The sequence below is a fragment of the Sus scrofa genome, chromosome 15 (genome assembly GCF_000003025.6).
Source record: "Sus scrofa isolate TJ Tabasco breed Duroc chromosome 15, Sscrofa11.1, whole genome shotgun sequence".
Taxonomy (NCBI): domain Eukaryota; kingdom Metazoa; phylum Chordata; class Mammalia; order Artiodactyla; family Suidae; genus Sus; species Sus scrofa.
The window spans coordinates 112,236,528-112,252,519 of record NC_010457.5 but is presented as its reverse complement, the minus strand read 5'-3'; the positions used below and the strand labels follow the sequence as shown (position 1 = coordinate 112,252,519).

General features: G+C 34.7%; 1 protein-coding gene across 13 annotated transcripts in view; it reads right to left on the bottom strand.

The window, feature by feature from the left end:
* MAP2 (microtubule associated protein 2) overlaps window positions 1–15,992 on the bottom strand; it is a 306,355-nt gene that overhangs the window by 210,413 nt on the left and 79,950 nt on the right. The gene's annotated exons all lie outside the window — the stretch shown is intronic.

Here is a 15,992-nt window from a genome sequence, read left to right as displayed (position 1 = left end):
GCATGCATTCCAAGAGGAAAAATGGAGAACAAAGGAAGAGAGGGTGGCAAGAGATAAGGCTGAGAACTACTTACTGGCCTTAACTAATTTACAGTGGCTACAAATATCAGAATTTAATTGTGCCTTACCAGGCTTGACGTAAGCACTTAAAGTCACATCTAAAGACCAGATTCAGGCAACCAAAGATAAACAGGAAAAGACAACTATAAATTCCTTAAAGTGATGACTGCTCTTATTTCATCACCCATAATTGCGGTCTGCAAGAAGCTAATGCCCCACTAAGCCAGTGGTCTGTGTTTCCTGTCCATAAATTGTAATATGCTTGAATGGAATACTTTTATTTCCGAGAGGGTGGCATAACTGTTGCTTTCTCCAATATTAAATGAGGAATATTCAAGATCTGATCAAAGGTAAATAGACAAAAACAAACTTCTAGGTAAGACCTTTTTTAAAAGACACTAAATTAATGACTCTGCTAATGACAATTTCCAGGCTGGAGGTCTCAGGCCATAGCCCTCTTCCTGGGTGAGCTCTACAGCTGCAAGCCTCTTACACATATGAATAATTTTCAAACTTATTTTATGTATTGATTTGAACCCTCAATCAGTGACTCCGAATCACAAAATTCTGAGGATAGTCATAGTACTTTCAAGTTATTTTGAAAAGTAATTGTTACAAACATTTCTCGAAACCTTGTCTAAGACGGGGGCAGTATTTTCCTCAATCTGAAATTTAAGATCCATCAAGCCACTTCAGTGACATGATTTAGTATCATTTATAGTCATCTGCAGCACTCTTCCAGCTTACTTTTCTCCCTCTGCATTTAGAGTTCAAAATGCTGTTTTATGGAGAAAGCCATCGTTTTGGCTCCGGCCATGTTTAGAATGCTGTGACTTCTGCCTTGATTCTGGCCATGCCTTTCTGCTCCAGTTAGCAATTAGTGTCTAAGTTACTTTCATTTCTTAATATGTTCTCTCATACCACAGATGAAATCCATCCAGTTGGTAAAACAAAAGGGACCCCCATCCTTTGTACCAGAGCACAGGTACAAATGATGCTTAACTGAGCTGTCTGGTTTTATATCCAGTGTGAGAAGTAGCTCAATCCAGTTTTGCTACTTCTTCAAAAGTGAGCAAACGCTCTCCTTTTGCATAATACTTAGAAAGACAATGTTTTCTGAACTCGGATTCTAAACATATGATTTGTCAAAAGATTTTTATGTGTCACGATTTTATTTTTGAGAAGTCTTTTAACACTGCACAACTGAACTACATTATCGAATATTTAATTTACCACTTATTGAAAATAATATTAGGGGGCACTGGTATTTAGGAAAACAATAATTACTGAATTTAGGATGTGAAGTTCTCCTTTAAAGTATGCTATAGAATGGAATATGTGGAGCTTAAAATATTGCTCTCAAAATCCCAATTTCATGGCTTATAGGGTCCAATGGCTCATAAATTGCTTCTAATGTTATCTTTTAAAAAGGCACAGAGTCCCAGCTGACAGAGTTCTGAAATGGAAAACTCTCTTTCCTGTTCTTTCTCGAAGAAGTTAGAAAGGAGAGATTATCAATCCTTAGAGCTGAAGCAGGATTTTTTTCTTTTTTAAGAAAAGATTAAAGCATTTACAAGAAGCAAGAAGGAAGCATAAAAACAGACAGATGAAGGTGGGAGGAAAAGGTTATGATCCAATCAGACATCCTTTATTCCTAAGGAATAAATTGTGTGGTTTCCTAGTAATGACAAAGAAAGAGGGGGAACTTGACAGGTGCTGCCACACAAAAGAAGCCATCAGTTGATACATTTTAAGATTCTTAATAGATGAGGACAAACCCTTTAGCAAACTGCACATTATATTTAGGTGCATCACATAAATGTGCTCTTCAGGACACGGATGCCCTTCGAAGGCTGTTTGAGTTATTGACTGAATAAGCAAGGGCAAAACTGTGCCTGTCATCTTCCCTTCTAGCACACTTCTTGGCACACTGTGGCGTTCATGACAGCATTTGTTTAATAAATTGATAATTTACCAGGTGTCCACTTACACAGACTGGAAATAAGGTCAGCCTGACTCAATACTAAAATGGGAAATTGTCAAAAGCTGTAAACCTGACTTTGGAGGTAGGCTGGTATAATGAGTGATTTTCAAAAGAAGGCACCATGCATTATCTTTCATTACACTGTCATTAATCAACATGATGGCAACCTGACAGTACTGACAAGACACTGTCACATATCCCAACATGCAATCAGCATGAGTGGCTTTGTTCAAAGGCTGCTGTGTGTTATAAGCCGCATTCAAAGTAAATCTAATGACACAATGAAATTTAAAACTGTGAGTCTGCAAAGTATAATAGGCAGCAAGGTAAACAAGACTGCTAAAAACTATCCTATGAAACTATAACTTCTTGAAAAGTAAATGGCCTTAGGAGAGGGAAAATATTTTGCCTTGTTAAAAAAATGACTTTCCCAAGGCTTTAAGTTGTCTGAAGACTTTCCTCTTAAATATAACCCTTATAATTAGAAGTGAGATCTTCACCCCTAAATTAAGAAGACAAAGCAAAATAAAATAATATGAAATAATACTTCTGCTGGAAAGATCAAGCCCTTGTGACATTCTTTTCTGTTTGCACAGAGAAATAAAATCTGTGTAGGTGAAGGCTGCTGCTTCATTACCAGTCATTATTAGTCATTATTAAAGTTTTCTCCATGTCCTTCTTTAGAATGATAATTATATCCACACACACAAATATGCATTTTAAACTGTCCCTACTAAATTTAAAGAGAAATCTTAAGAAAAAAAAGTAACCCATATGGAAAAACTATGCTCCTATTAGAGCACAGAGGTTTTTAGTGCTATATATGAATATATATTAAGACATGAATCATGGATGTCTTACAGGGAAGTCTGGCCTTGGTAATCTCCTGATCTATTTATCACCAGCAGATGCTCACTCAGGGTGCAACCTGAGTGATTACTGCCAGAAAGCTCATAATTGCTATAATTAGGGTCACATGACCTCCAGCTAGTCTTGCTTAAGGAGAAGAAAAAAAAAAGGCAGATGGCCAAATATTAGCATTTGAATGAGCACCAGGGGTCCTTTAGTTGAGGAGAGTTTAATTTAAATGCACCAAAAAGCTGTGACTGTCCAATCTCAAACACATTTAAAAGAGTAGTTTACCTTCTTTTTATATCATAGATTCCGCTCTCTGCAGAGGCCTGCCTTTCCCTACAAAGACCAAATCCAACTAATTTACCCAGCAACCAGGCTACTATGGAGTGTGAGGAAGGAGTAATGATTCTACTTAAATCTTTCCATTTTAAATCCTATCCTTTTTTCTTTGTTTTTGAGGATAGTAGCAATATATTGCAAGAACTGAAACTATCCATTGACTATATAAACAATGATATTCCTGTTTGTTGTTATTATTTCATCTTTAAGAAACAATGATATTATTCTTTATAAGGGCAAATACAAGTTAAAAATAAAAGGATTAATTTTCCCTGTAGAAAATAAGGATGGAGACTTTCCCTTTTCCTTTTTCTTTGAGAATTTCTTAACACTGTCCTTTTAAATTTTTATAAGGGCTAATTAAATCTCTGACCACTCTCTCATTCAGAATTTTTTTTTAAAAGACCTGGGAGCCTCTTTTGAAATACAAACATGGGGTGGTGGTGGTGGGGTTCCTTTATCTCCCAGTTCTGGCTGGAGAGTATTATATGGCCTAATTTAGGTTTGGCTTCTTGCTCCAAGTTGTAAAAACGACTTCCTGCTATAAAGGTGCTAGAACTGTCTCTCTCCACTGAAGAAAGACCATTAGCTAACAGATGGTCACCCCAAATGCCAAGTAAATTTAGTCCTCTTACTTGAGGACTAGTTATTATTTCTCTTGAAAACATGTATGTAATGGGTTGTATCTACTTAGCTCTTTAGAAAGTTGAAATTTCTTTTGGTCTTAATAATTTCTTGGTGGATTGCCTTTGATGCCTAGGACATTCTAATTTAATGCTTATTAACAGAAGTGTTCTCTTTCTCTGCTTTGAGAAAAGGATTTCTGGTTGGGAGAAGTTTTTTGCTGTTGTTGTTTGTTTGTTTTAAATTATGTTTCCTCTACAATTTCAACTCCAATTAATTTTTATCCCTGGAGTGGAGACTTTTGAGATAATTCAACAAATAATTTAAATGGTGAAATTCCAAATTTCCTCTGTGAAATTTAAGAAAAAGATACAATATTTAATTTTACTATTTCATTTACCTTTAATTACAAACAAGCTTGGTAACGTTAGCACCATAATAAAATAAATCCAGATAGCATGAATGTCAATTGGTGCATTTGGCCTCTATGGGTCAAGGTATAGTTTATTTTTTTGACTCAAAAAACCTAACATAAACCAATTTTATTAATGGAATTTCTTGCAACAGAACTTCACATTAGTATTTCTCTATATAATTAATCTTTGTGCAAAAAAAGAGCAGGAAAAAAGAAAAATCTCATGACGGGTTGGATTCCTGCTCACAGTTTAAAAAAACAGATACAATAAAAGTTGTTTAACAAACATTTGTTGAAAGAGACAATGGAAGACTAAGACAGAAGGAGAGATGGAAGAAGTAAAATCTAGGTCCAAAGTAAATTGTCCTGCATCCTGTTTCAGGTTTCCTAACTTTTCAGTCCTAGGTTCCTTCTTTGTGCCGTGGCTTCTGTAGACAGCTTTTAAGAAATGCCCTTCTTTTTCTAGCTCTCACATTCTGTCTATTTAAATTCTATCACCTTTACATTCTCCACCCGACCCTCCCACCTCCAGGGCCTTGTAAATCACAACAAATTATATCTTTTCTGGATCTCTCTAGCAAGTGATGTCTGTCCTTAGTATTTGATTGTATTGCCATGTATTCGTTGCTATGTATATGCATTCATTTTCCCTTGCCTTAAACTGAGCAAAGGAGCCATTTTTCATACTTCTAAAGAATCCAAAGAACCTTGCACTCAAAGGAACTACAAGTGTATTCTCAATACTTGATTTAGTTATAACTGCCATATTTCATTAGAACTGTATCTTCCTGTGTGAGCCTACTTCATATATGCAAAGATTTTAATATGGAAGTACAGGCAGCAACCCATATTTAGAATACCATCACTTACGAATTCCCACGGAACTATGAAACTGAAGAAAGCAATCTGACTCCCCAGTCTAGATCAGACAATAAAGGGTTATCATCTGGCTGTTTTTTTCTTTCTTTCCTTTTAAAAAATTTCTGTTTGGCTATCACTCATTTATCTGTGACTAGAATTTATTTACGTAAACTATCCTCGGTGGGGACACTTCCTTCCCCCACCCCCATTGTCCTCCCAGCCTTTGAAGTTGTCCATTTCATCTGGGGCCACAGGAGCTAATGATCCCTACATCCAAGAAAAGAGTACACTGTTTGACTAGTTGAGTGAGACACCATTTAGGTAGGGTCAAAATGGTGAAATAAAGCAATAAGTATCAAGAACAGTATCAGTGTGGTATGCGATAAATAATGAACTGGTAAAAATAGCTGTGATCAAACCAGGACAGTAGTGAAGATACTATGTCTACATCGAAGAGAAACCATTTACCTGGGAAAACTTCCTGAAAGTAAAACCAAATCAAATCACACTCCAAACACTTTTAATGTCCCCCACTGGCATTTTGCCATACATTATGGTGACAAAACACATCCCATTTCTGAAAGTTTTCTATGCTGCCTTATTGAACAAGGAAGTAACTGACTTTTGTATTACCTTTATATTTATGTAAAGGTAAAGAGCTTCTATATTTTCTAAACACAAAGTTTAAACTTTTGCTGCTCAGTTTCATTCTTCCTCTACAACTGAGCACCTTAGTAGTAACTGACAAGAAAGTTTACTAAAACTGCCCAGATATAGATAAATGAGAAAATTAAAAAATGTTTATTCGGTCCCTATAATATAAAAGAAAAATAGCAACTCCAGGTTTGGTAGGGGAAAAGAATGATATTTGATAAAGGGAAAAAACCATTTAGGGAATATTTGAAAAAGAAAATTTAAAGATTTGGAGGGGAGTTACATGTATAGTTGATGGATGATTATTCAAGTACCATAGGATATTTTAAAGTAACTTAAGTAATTATTAAGTAACACAGATTTTTTTAATGTTATGCAATACTTGTATGAAATAGGAGAAAAGCTGATTATACTTCACTGAAACACCTATAGAATACTCTAGCCTGAATATACAAAGACGATTTATCAAATTAAATCTCCCTGTCCTACATGGCTGCTTATACATGCCTAGAACATATTACAAATAGAAAAAGATTTACATCTTCATTTCCAAATGGTTAAAACAGGTAGAAAACACAGTCAATTATTATTATATGATGTTAATACCAGATGGCGTGCTACATCTGAGTCGCTAAAAGAAACAGAAAGTCGAAGTGAAATGTGAAAGTATTTGGATCTATAAAGTTGCCTATCAAATTAAAATTTTTTCCATATTTTCCAACTTACCTTAAAATTTTAAACGATGAAAAAAACTTGCAAATAAAAATAAAGATCACAATTAGAGAAGTGCATTCTTATAATTTTACTTTCCCTAATGGTTTCAGAAATAAGACCTTCTGTTTCTCCATGGACACATATAAGTGTTCTCTGCCTGTTCTTTAGTCTCCTTTATGGGGCTGATATTCTTTAATACTAGCTTACGAACACTTTAAAGATGCCAGCATAGGTGTTTTTTTTAAAAAGTGGACTAATTCATTCTTGTACCTTCATCTCATACCTAGAGACCTACTTTTGGAAGGCACAAATACCTGACAATGTTAAGTCTAACAAGATTGAAAAATTATTTCTACTCTATAAGTATAACAGCTTCAGTGAAAAAAAAAGAACAAGTTCACTCTTATTTGTCATTCTAAAGATTAATAACTTATAAATGAAGCCACCATTGAATGGTGTACACATACATATTATAAGGAAATAATTACATTTGAGTAAACATGTATTTTTCTACTTATTTTTATCCCCCTCAAAACAGTCTATATTTTTGAGAACTATTACATTTCACAGAGAAATAATCTATCATAAAAATGGTGTCATGTATAGTGAATAAGTATTTCTATTCATAAAATAAGGATGATAGTACTTAAAGTTCTAAATATCTACATTCTAAAAATTAACTAATGTACTTTCTCTATTTTTGAACTACAAACTTCATTTGACAAACATACAACTTTTACTAGAAGACAGAAAGGGGGAGAAGAGAGAGAGAAAAAGAGAGAGAAGGATAGATATACAAATATAGACATAGATGTACATGTGTAATGTATTAGGTTTTTTTTTTAATTCAGCTCTTCACTAAATAGACTTTAAAAAGTGGACAGAAAAGTAAACCAAGACAGTAAAGCAGCATAAGTTGATGGTCATAAGATTGAATAATATTGAGCGAAACAAAATCCACTTTGGTTTATTAGCACAAAATGGTTTTTCAACTAACATTTTTATATTACTAAATAACTGGAAGGAATTAATTCAGAAAAGGCAGATAAATTATCTGCCTTAATAGGAATGGCCCATCAAGTATGCCCAAAAGTGAAACCCTTTTATTGTGCATTGGCAAAACTATCCAATACCAGCATGCATATCCACGTATTTATCTAAAGTATCTATACATTATATTCCTTTTTCTGCTAGGCAACTAATGATTTTCTTTCTCTTTCTCTCTTTCTCTCTCTCTCCCTTCTCCTTCCCTCCCTCCCTCCCTTTCTTCCTTCCTTTCTTTCTTTGTATTTTTCAGGGCCTCACCTGAGGCACATGGAGGTTCCCAGGCAAGAGGTTGAATGGGAGCTGCAGCTGATAGCCTACACCACAGCCACAGCAACGTGGGATCTGAGCCTCGTCTGTGACCTATACCACAGCTAAGGGCAATGCCGGATCCTTAACCCACTGACTGAGGTCAGAGATCAAACCTGTGTCCTCATGGATGCTACTCAGATTCATTTCTGCTGAGCCACAATGGGAACTCCCTAGGCAACTGATGATTTTCTATCCTTGGATGAATAACTGATGAAACTTAAGTTTCATATAGATTTATAAAAGCTGAATATGAAAGCATACCCCTTTTTAATAACATAAAGTCCTTACTTAGCAATAAGTAGGCCATAAAAGAAATATAGGATTTCTAAATAAATGGACCCCTTCTTACACAAGAAGAAAATGCACTTCTTACGTTTTTTAAGTTCTCCAAACTGCCCTGATAAGATACAGGCCCACGTTAAAGTCATAGTATTCTTTAATGATATAAATGGTCTGCAAAGAGATTAGCTGTGTTATTCTTTGGAATGGCATTCTTTCTCTCAGTTGAATTAAGGAAAATAATATAAATTAGCTGGTCAGTGAATTAAATCCACAGGATTGATTTCATAAACATGGGGTTTGCATGAAAACATATCCAAGGGGTTGTCCTTTGCAGGCATTTGATACAACAAACATTTAGTTAAGACAAAAAGAATCAGCTAGAATATTTTTTTCTCACATGGGAAAAACAGATGTTACTAGTTATAGAAGATATTTCCAATGGGCTATATTTTCTTATTTGTCCTCTGTGGCATCAACAGTATTTTGAGGCATAGTCAAAATAATGGAGCAATTCTGGAAACATATATTCCTAAAATATTTCACTGGTTCATATGAGGAGATGGAGAAATGATAGAAAGTTGGCCTCTCACCCCTACTCCAACCTCCCATTTCCAATCATGTCAGGAGACTTATTTATTTATTTATTTGTGTTTTTAGGGCCGCACCTGTGGCATATGGAGGTTCCCAGGCTAGGGTTCGAATCAGAGCTGCAGCTGCCAGCCTATGCCATAGCCACAGCAACACCGAATCTAAGCCACATCTGTGACCTACACCACAGCACCACAGCTCATGGCAATGCCAGATCCTCAACCCATGGAGCAGGGCCAGGGATCGAACCCTCATCCTCATGGATACTACTTGGGTTCATTACCACTGAGCCATGACAGGAACTCCAAGGATTATTTCTTGTTTCTAATGTTTATAACGGGAAAGGATTACTTTTATAAAAAGGAGAAAATAAGTATGATGCTTTGGATTTCAGAAAGCTATGCAAAAGAAGGCAAATCCTCCTAGGAATAACTGGCCTTTCCAGTTGGAAATGTGATTCTAGAAGTTTCATATCTCTCCTTAAAGTGATGAAGAAATAATTACGCATTTTACAAATCGTTCCAGAATCTCAAAGTCATTTTATCATGTCAATCCAATAATCAGAATTATGGATTTTTTCATCCCTAAGTACATTATTATTATATTATGTTCAATGTAGGAATAAAGTAGAATGATAAAGCAATCATCCTTCTCATACCTTTACTTTTTTAAATTCTTCGAATTAAACCAAGTCATTATTACTGCTCCAAATGTCTCTTGGGTGATTTGTTTAAAAGCCTTGCTGTTTTGCTCAACTTTTCCTATCACCAATAATTATAATTAATAATTACTATCACACACATGCATATATTTAGTTTACAAATATGTAACAAAATTATCATTGTTGCTCCTAATATTTGTGACTCGTTCAGTAAGCATTTTGCTAATCCATTTCTACAAGGCCCTCCCAGGACAGGAGGTACAAAGGTGAAGACCCTCGGTGCTATGGGTTGCTAGGGGAGATAGGACATATCTGGAAATAATCATACCATATAATATAAAGAAGCATGAATGAATGTTATTAGAGAAGGAGGTATGAAGCAACATGAAGCAAGTGGGGAAACAAAGCTGCTTCTTGAAGTGATAACTGAAGTTTGACCACATTATTTTTCAAGACTTGTCTGATTGACTCTAGAAAGCAAACCACTGCAACTTATTAGTAAGATATAAGAAAATCTTCTCTCCCTACTCCTGATTATATTCAAGTATCAGCATTTTATACATTTTTTTAAGTGAAGGTGCTTAATTGTGCAATATGCTGCATAGTTTGTTAACAGTATCCTGCTTAATACCATTCAGCAGAGCACAGAGAAATTACCTCCTTTTTTTCTTTTCTTTCTTTCTTTTTTTTTTGTCTTTCCAGGGCCGCACACATGGCATATGGACATTCCCAGGCTAGGGGTCCAATTGGAGCTGTAGCTGCCAGCCATAGCCACAGCCAGAGCAATGCCAGATTTGACCACGTCTCCAACCTACACCACAGCTCACAGCAATGCCAGATCCTTAACCCACTGAGCAAGGCCAGGGATCAAACCCACAACCTAGTTAGATTTATTTCTGATGAGCCACAATAGGAACTCCGAGAAATTACTTTCAGGTCAGTTTAAAACACAAAATATAATCTGCCTTCTTTCATTTATGTATTTTATTTTATGGTAATAATTCAAAGATTTTCATTAGTTTTATTCCTTGTCTTAGGAGAAATACCAGAATTTATTACTCACGTAAGAACTATGCAAAACAAAGACCTTTGATAAAAATTTCAAAAATGAATTGAAATTTTCCCTATTTAAGATCCATAAGTATACAGTATTTCATTTAATCTTTAAATGAAGTGATAGTTTTCTTCCCATTTTAAAGATAAAATAATAAAATCAGACAACTTGACTATAAGCAGCTCAGGAGTCTGGAAACATTAGGGGGGGTCAGAATTCAAGGCAAAGGGACAGACTTGAATTAGGAGAGAGACCCAGGTCCAAAGAGAAATAGTGAGAAATTGGAAATAGTGAGAAGCTCCAACAATGGGTAAATGGTAAAAAGAATTATGGAATATATATAAGATGAAATATTACACCATCATTAAAATCACATTTTTAAGAAACAAAATGTTACAGGATGTAAAGTTTAACTTCAATTTTGTGAAAACAAAGCAAAACAAAAACTAGAGTGAAATACACCAAAATACTGGCAGCAATATTCATAATAAAAAGATAAAAATAAATCAGAAAAATCAATACAATAAAAAGTGTGGCGTAAAATGTTTTTAAGAATCAGAATCAAGCTTGACTTTCTAATTTGTGGACTTCACTCTGATTCTCTTTTGTAATAACTTGAGGAAATTTAATTTTTTTCCAATCTAAATTCAGTAATACTATATACCATAGATACAATCCATTGTAAGACGCATTTTTTTTTTTGTCTTTTTTTTTTTTTTTTTTTTTTTTTGCTATTTCTTTGGGCCGCTCCCGCGGCATATGGAGGTTCCCAGGCTAGGGGTCTAATCAGAGCTGTAGCTGCCGGCCTACGCCACAGCCACAGTAACGCCAGATCCGAGCCGCGTCTGCAATCTACACCACAGCTCACGGCAACGCAATGCCGGATCGTTAACCCACTGAGCAAGGGCAGGGACCGAACCCGCAACCTCATGGTTCCTAGTCGGATTCGTTAACCACTGCGCCACGACGGGAACTCCAAGACATATTTTATTTGCCACCAAAAAAGAAAAAAAATTGTCAAATTAACCAAGGCATTTTTTTTAATTTTACATAGTGAAAAAAATGTACATTTTAGAATTGATGAAATATTGCAAGGCCATTAACTATTTTTATTGAGGTATAATTGGCATATATCATTATATTAGTTTCGGGTGTACAACATGATTCAACATTTGTATATATTGTGAAATGATCATCTCAATAAGTCTAGTTAGCATTCATCACCATATATAGTAGCACAATTATTTTTCTTGTGATGAGAACTTTTAATATCTAGTCTCTCAGCAACTTTCAAATGTGCAATACAGTATTATTAACAACAGTCTCTGTGCTGTACCTTACATCTCACAACTTATTTACTTTATAACTGGAAGACTGTAAATTTTGACTCCCTTCACTCATTTCGCATATACATGACATCTTTTTTATCCATTCATCATCACTTGGTTGTTTCCATATCTTGTTTATTGTAAATCATGCTGCAATGAACACGGGGGTGCATATATCTTTTAAAATTAGTGTTTTCACTTTCTCCAGATAAATATTCAGAAGTGGAATTGCTGGATCCTATGATAATTCTATTTTTACTTTTCCAAGGAACCTCCATACTGTTTTCCATAGTAGCTGCATCAATTTACATTCCCAACAACAGTGCACAAGAATTACCGGAGAAACAGTAATTCATATCCTTTCCAATCTTTACTTCTTATCTTTTTGATAATAACCACATTAACATGGTAAAGTGATATCTTACTGTAGTTTCAATTTGCATTTTCTTGATGATTAGTGCTGTTGAGCATCTTTTCATGTACCTGTTGGCCAACACTATATCTTCTTTGGAAAAATGCCTGTCATATCCTCTGCCCATTTTTGAATCTGATTGTTTCTTTGCACTTAAGTTAGATGGGTTTTATATATATTTTGTATATTAGCCCCTTATCAGATAAATGATTTGAAATATTTCTCCCATTCAGAAGTTGCCTTTTCACTTTGATGTTTTCCTTTACTGTGAAGAAGTACAAGCACATTTCTGATATCCTATTTTTATATATTTCAATCTATAACTTGCTTTTATCTAGCAACACCAGTTATTTTGTTCAGCTAATATTATTACAAAAATAAACTTTTCTATCAGGGAAACCACCTTTTTTTTTTCCTGAAGCAAAATAACTTAGCTCTAGTTCAGAAAAAAAAAAAAAAAACACAGTAATTTCATTATACACCATATGTTGTGTTGAGAATATGGTTGTTTCTGGTGAATTAATATATTTTTAAAAAGCCTTATTACATCTAGAAACTTTTCCAAAATAAAATTTAGATAATTGATTACCAAATTTAATTTAAATTATTATTTCATTTTCAGTTGGAAAGAGAAACAATACAAATTGTATTGAATGATACATATACAAGTGGGAAAATCAGGTAATATGAGAGGCTTAAACATGTTTCTAGTTCCACAAATACTTTATATAGTTGAATCAATATATCTATTTTAGAGCATGTAAGTCATCCTGATTTTTCATAATTAGACCAAATGCACTTAAATTATAGTCACACATCCACAAAAGAAATGCTCCATATGGAAAATGAGTAGAGGATTAGATTAAGAAAAGTTTTTATGTATTACTCTTAAAGTTATTTATTTTTCTTGGATTTCTTTTCTTTTTAAATTTCTTTTTAGTTTTTTTTCCTTTCTGAAAAGTGCCCCAAAACCAAGCAGGAGGCATACCTCTCCCAGACTTCAGGCAATATTACAAAGCTACAGTAATCAAGACGGTGTGGTACTGGTACCAAAACAGACATACAAACCAGTGGAATAGACCGAAGAACCCAGAAATAAACCCACACACCTGTGGTCAATTAATCTTCAACAAAGGAGGCAAGAATATAAAATGGGAAAACTGGACAGCCACATGTAAATCAATGAAACTAGAACACACCCTCACACCATGCACAAAAAAAAACTCAAAATGGCTTAAAGACTTAAACATAAGACAAAACAGCATAAAACTCCTAGAAGAGAACATAGGCAAAATATTCTCTGACATCAACTGTACAAACCTTTTTTTCTTAGGTCAGTCTCCCAAGGCAATAAAAATAAAAACAAAGATAAACCAATGGGACCTAATCAAACTGACAAGCTTTCGCAGAGCAAAGGAAATCGTAAAAACAAGACAAAACGAAACAAAAAGACAACCTGAGGAATAGGAGAAAATAGTTTCAAATGATGCAACTGACAAGGGCTTAATCTCTAAAATATATAAACAAGTTATACAAGTCAACAGCAAAAAAACCAACAACTCAATTGATAAATGGGCAAAAGACCTAAATAGACATTTCTCCAGAGAGGATATACAGATAGCCAACAGGCACATGAAGAAAGGCTCAACATCACTAGTTATTTGAGCAATGCAAATCAAAATTACTATGAGGTACCACCTCATACCTGTCAGAATGGTCATCATTAACAAGTCAACAAATAACAAATGCCAGAGAGGGTGTGAAGAAAAGGAGATCCTCCTACACTGTTTGTGGGAATGTAGATGGGTACAACCACTCTGGAAAACAGCGTGGAGGTACCTCAGAAAACTAAATGGAACTACCATATGACCCAGCAATTCCACTCTTGGGCATATATCCAGGCAAATCTTTCATTGAAAAAGATACATGCACTTGTATGTTCACTGAAGCACTATTCACAACAGCCAAGACATGGAAACAACCTAAATGTCCATCAACAGATGAATGGATTAAGAAGATATAGTATATGTACACAATAGAATACTACTCAGCCATAAAAAAAACAAAATAATACCATTTGCAACAACATGGATTGAACTAGAGACTCATACAAAGGGAAGTAAGTCAGAAAGTGAATGACAAATACCATATGATATCACATGTCTGGCATCTAATATACCACACAAATGAACCTTTCCACAGAAAAGAAACTCATGGACTTGAAGAACATACTTGTGGTTGCCAAGGGGGAGATGGAGGGAGCAGGATGGACTGGGAGTCTGGGGTTAATACATGCAAACTATTCCATTTGGAGTGGATAAGAGATGAGATCCTGCTGTATAGCACTGAGAACTATATCTAGTCAGTTATGATGGAACATGATGGAAGATAATGTGAGAAAAAGAATGTATATATATATGTGACTGGGACACTTTGCTGTACAGTAGAAATTGACAGAACACTGTAAACCAAGTATAACGGAAAAAATAAAAATCATTATAAAAATACTTTTAATTAAAATTTTAAAATAACAATTCAAACTTAAACCTGTGCACTGAAAATATTCCTGATTCAAAGATTTATTCTTTGCCAAAAATCTCATTCTACTTGTAATTTTTGATTGGCAGATGGGTAGAAGCTGAAACAATAGATGAGAAAGAAGAGTAACAAAAAGTCCGAAATGTCTTATAAGAAATTCCATGTTTAAATGTGTGCAAGTTTACATAGAATATACTGAAGAACAAATATAAAAGGGAGCCAGCCTATGTGTCTTCAATAAATTCAACTCCAAGCTATATGAATGCATAATGAAACAATGCAAGTTACAGAGACTTAACTATCGTTTTTATAGAGTCGTTAACTCTTTTTCCTTACGAAGTTGTTAATTATTGGTAGGCATGATTCCAACTTAGTCTATTTTCTACAATCCATCCAGATTTCAAGGCTAAGAAAACACAGTTTGTACATGAAAAGGAGCAATAATAGTAGTTGTTTGTGCATGTGATACATTGGGGGTGGAAGAGCAAGGTCAGAATTGAGGCCAGAAAAGGTACATATTTACTGTGTGCCTGCATGTGTTAGACACCGTAATTTGAAGGGTAAATATTGGCTTTCGAAGGCTAAATTCTTGATTAGTGTAAGCATAAAGGAAAAACAATGTTTTTCTTTATGTTAATTATTAATCAAAAGCCTATACAAAAAGTTTAGCAACGCCTGGCATTTTGCTCTTTTATGAGCAACAAAAGCCCTGATTTCATTCAGGGTTTAGTTTTTTACTTTGTTTTAAAATCTGAATACATGTTCTAGAGAAGAAAATAGGAGGGACAAATGAAATTCTAAGCTATTGATGTGAGTGTCCTCTAAGGTTCTGTCATTACTCTAAACGCAATTAAACCGGTTTTAAGTCTCCCATGAATCCAATTAATGAAAAAACAGAACAAAAGGAATGGCATCTTAAAATTCTGTTAATTAATTGCAACTTACAATTGGTTGCAATTGTCCAACTCTACCATCCTTAGGAAATGTGGCTACCAAATTAGGACTTAAGAAGTATTTTCCTACAAATTCAGATGGCTAACCATTCTTTAAAATACTAGGCAGCTTTACAAAAAAATCATTCTTTTGATATGTTTATTAAATGAATGAATTAGAATCGGATTTTTTTGTGTGTATGTCTTTTTGTCTTTTGCAGGACCCCATCTGCAGTATATGGAGGTTCCCAGGCCAGGAGTCTAATCTGAGCTGTAGCCACCGGCCTATGCCACAGCCAGAGCAACGCAGGATCTGAGCTGCATCTGCGACCTAC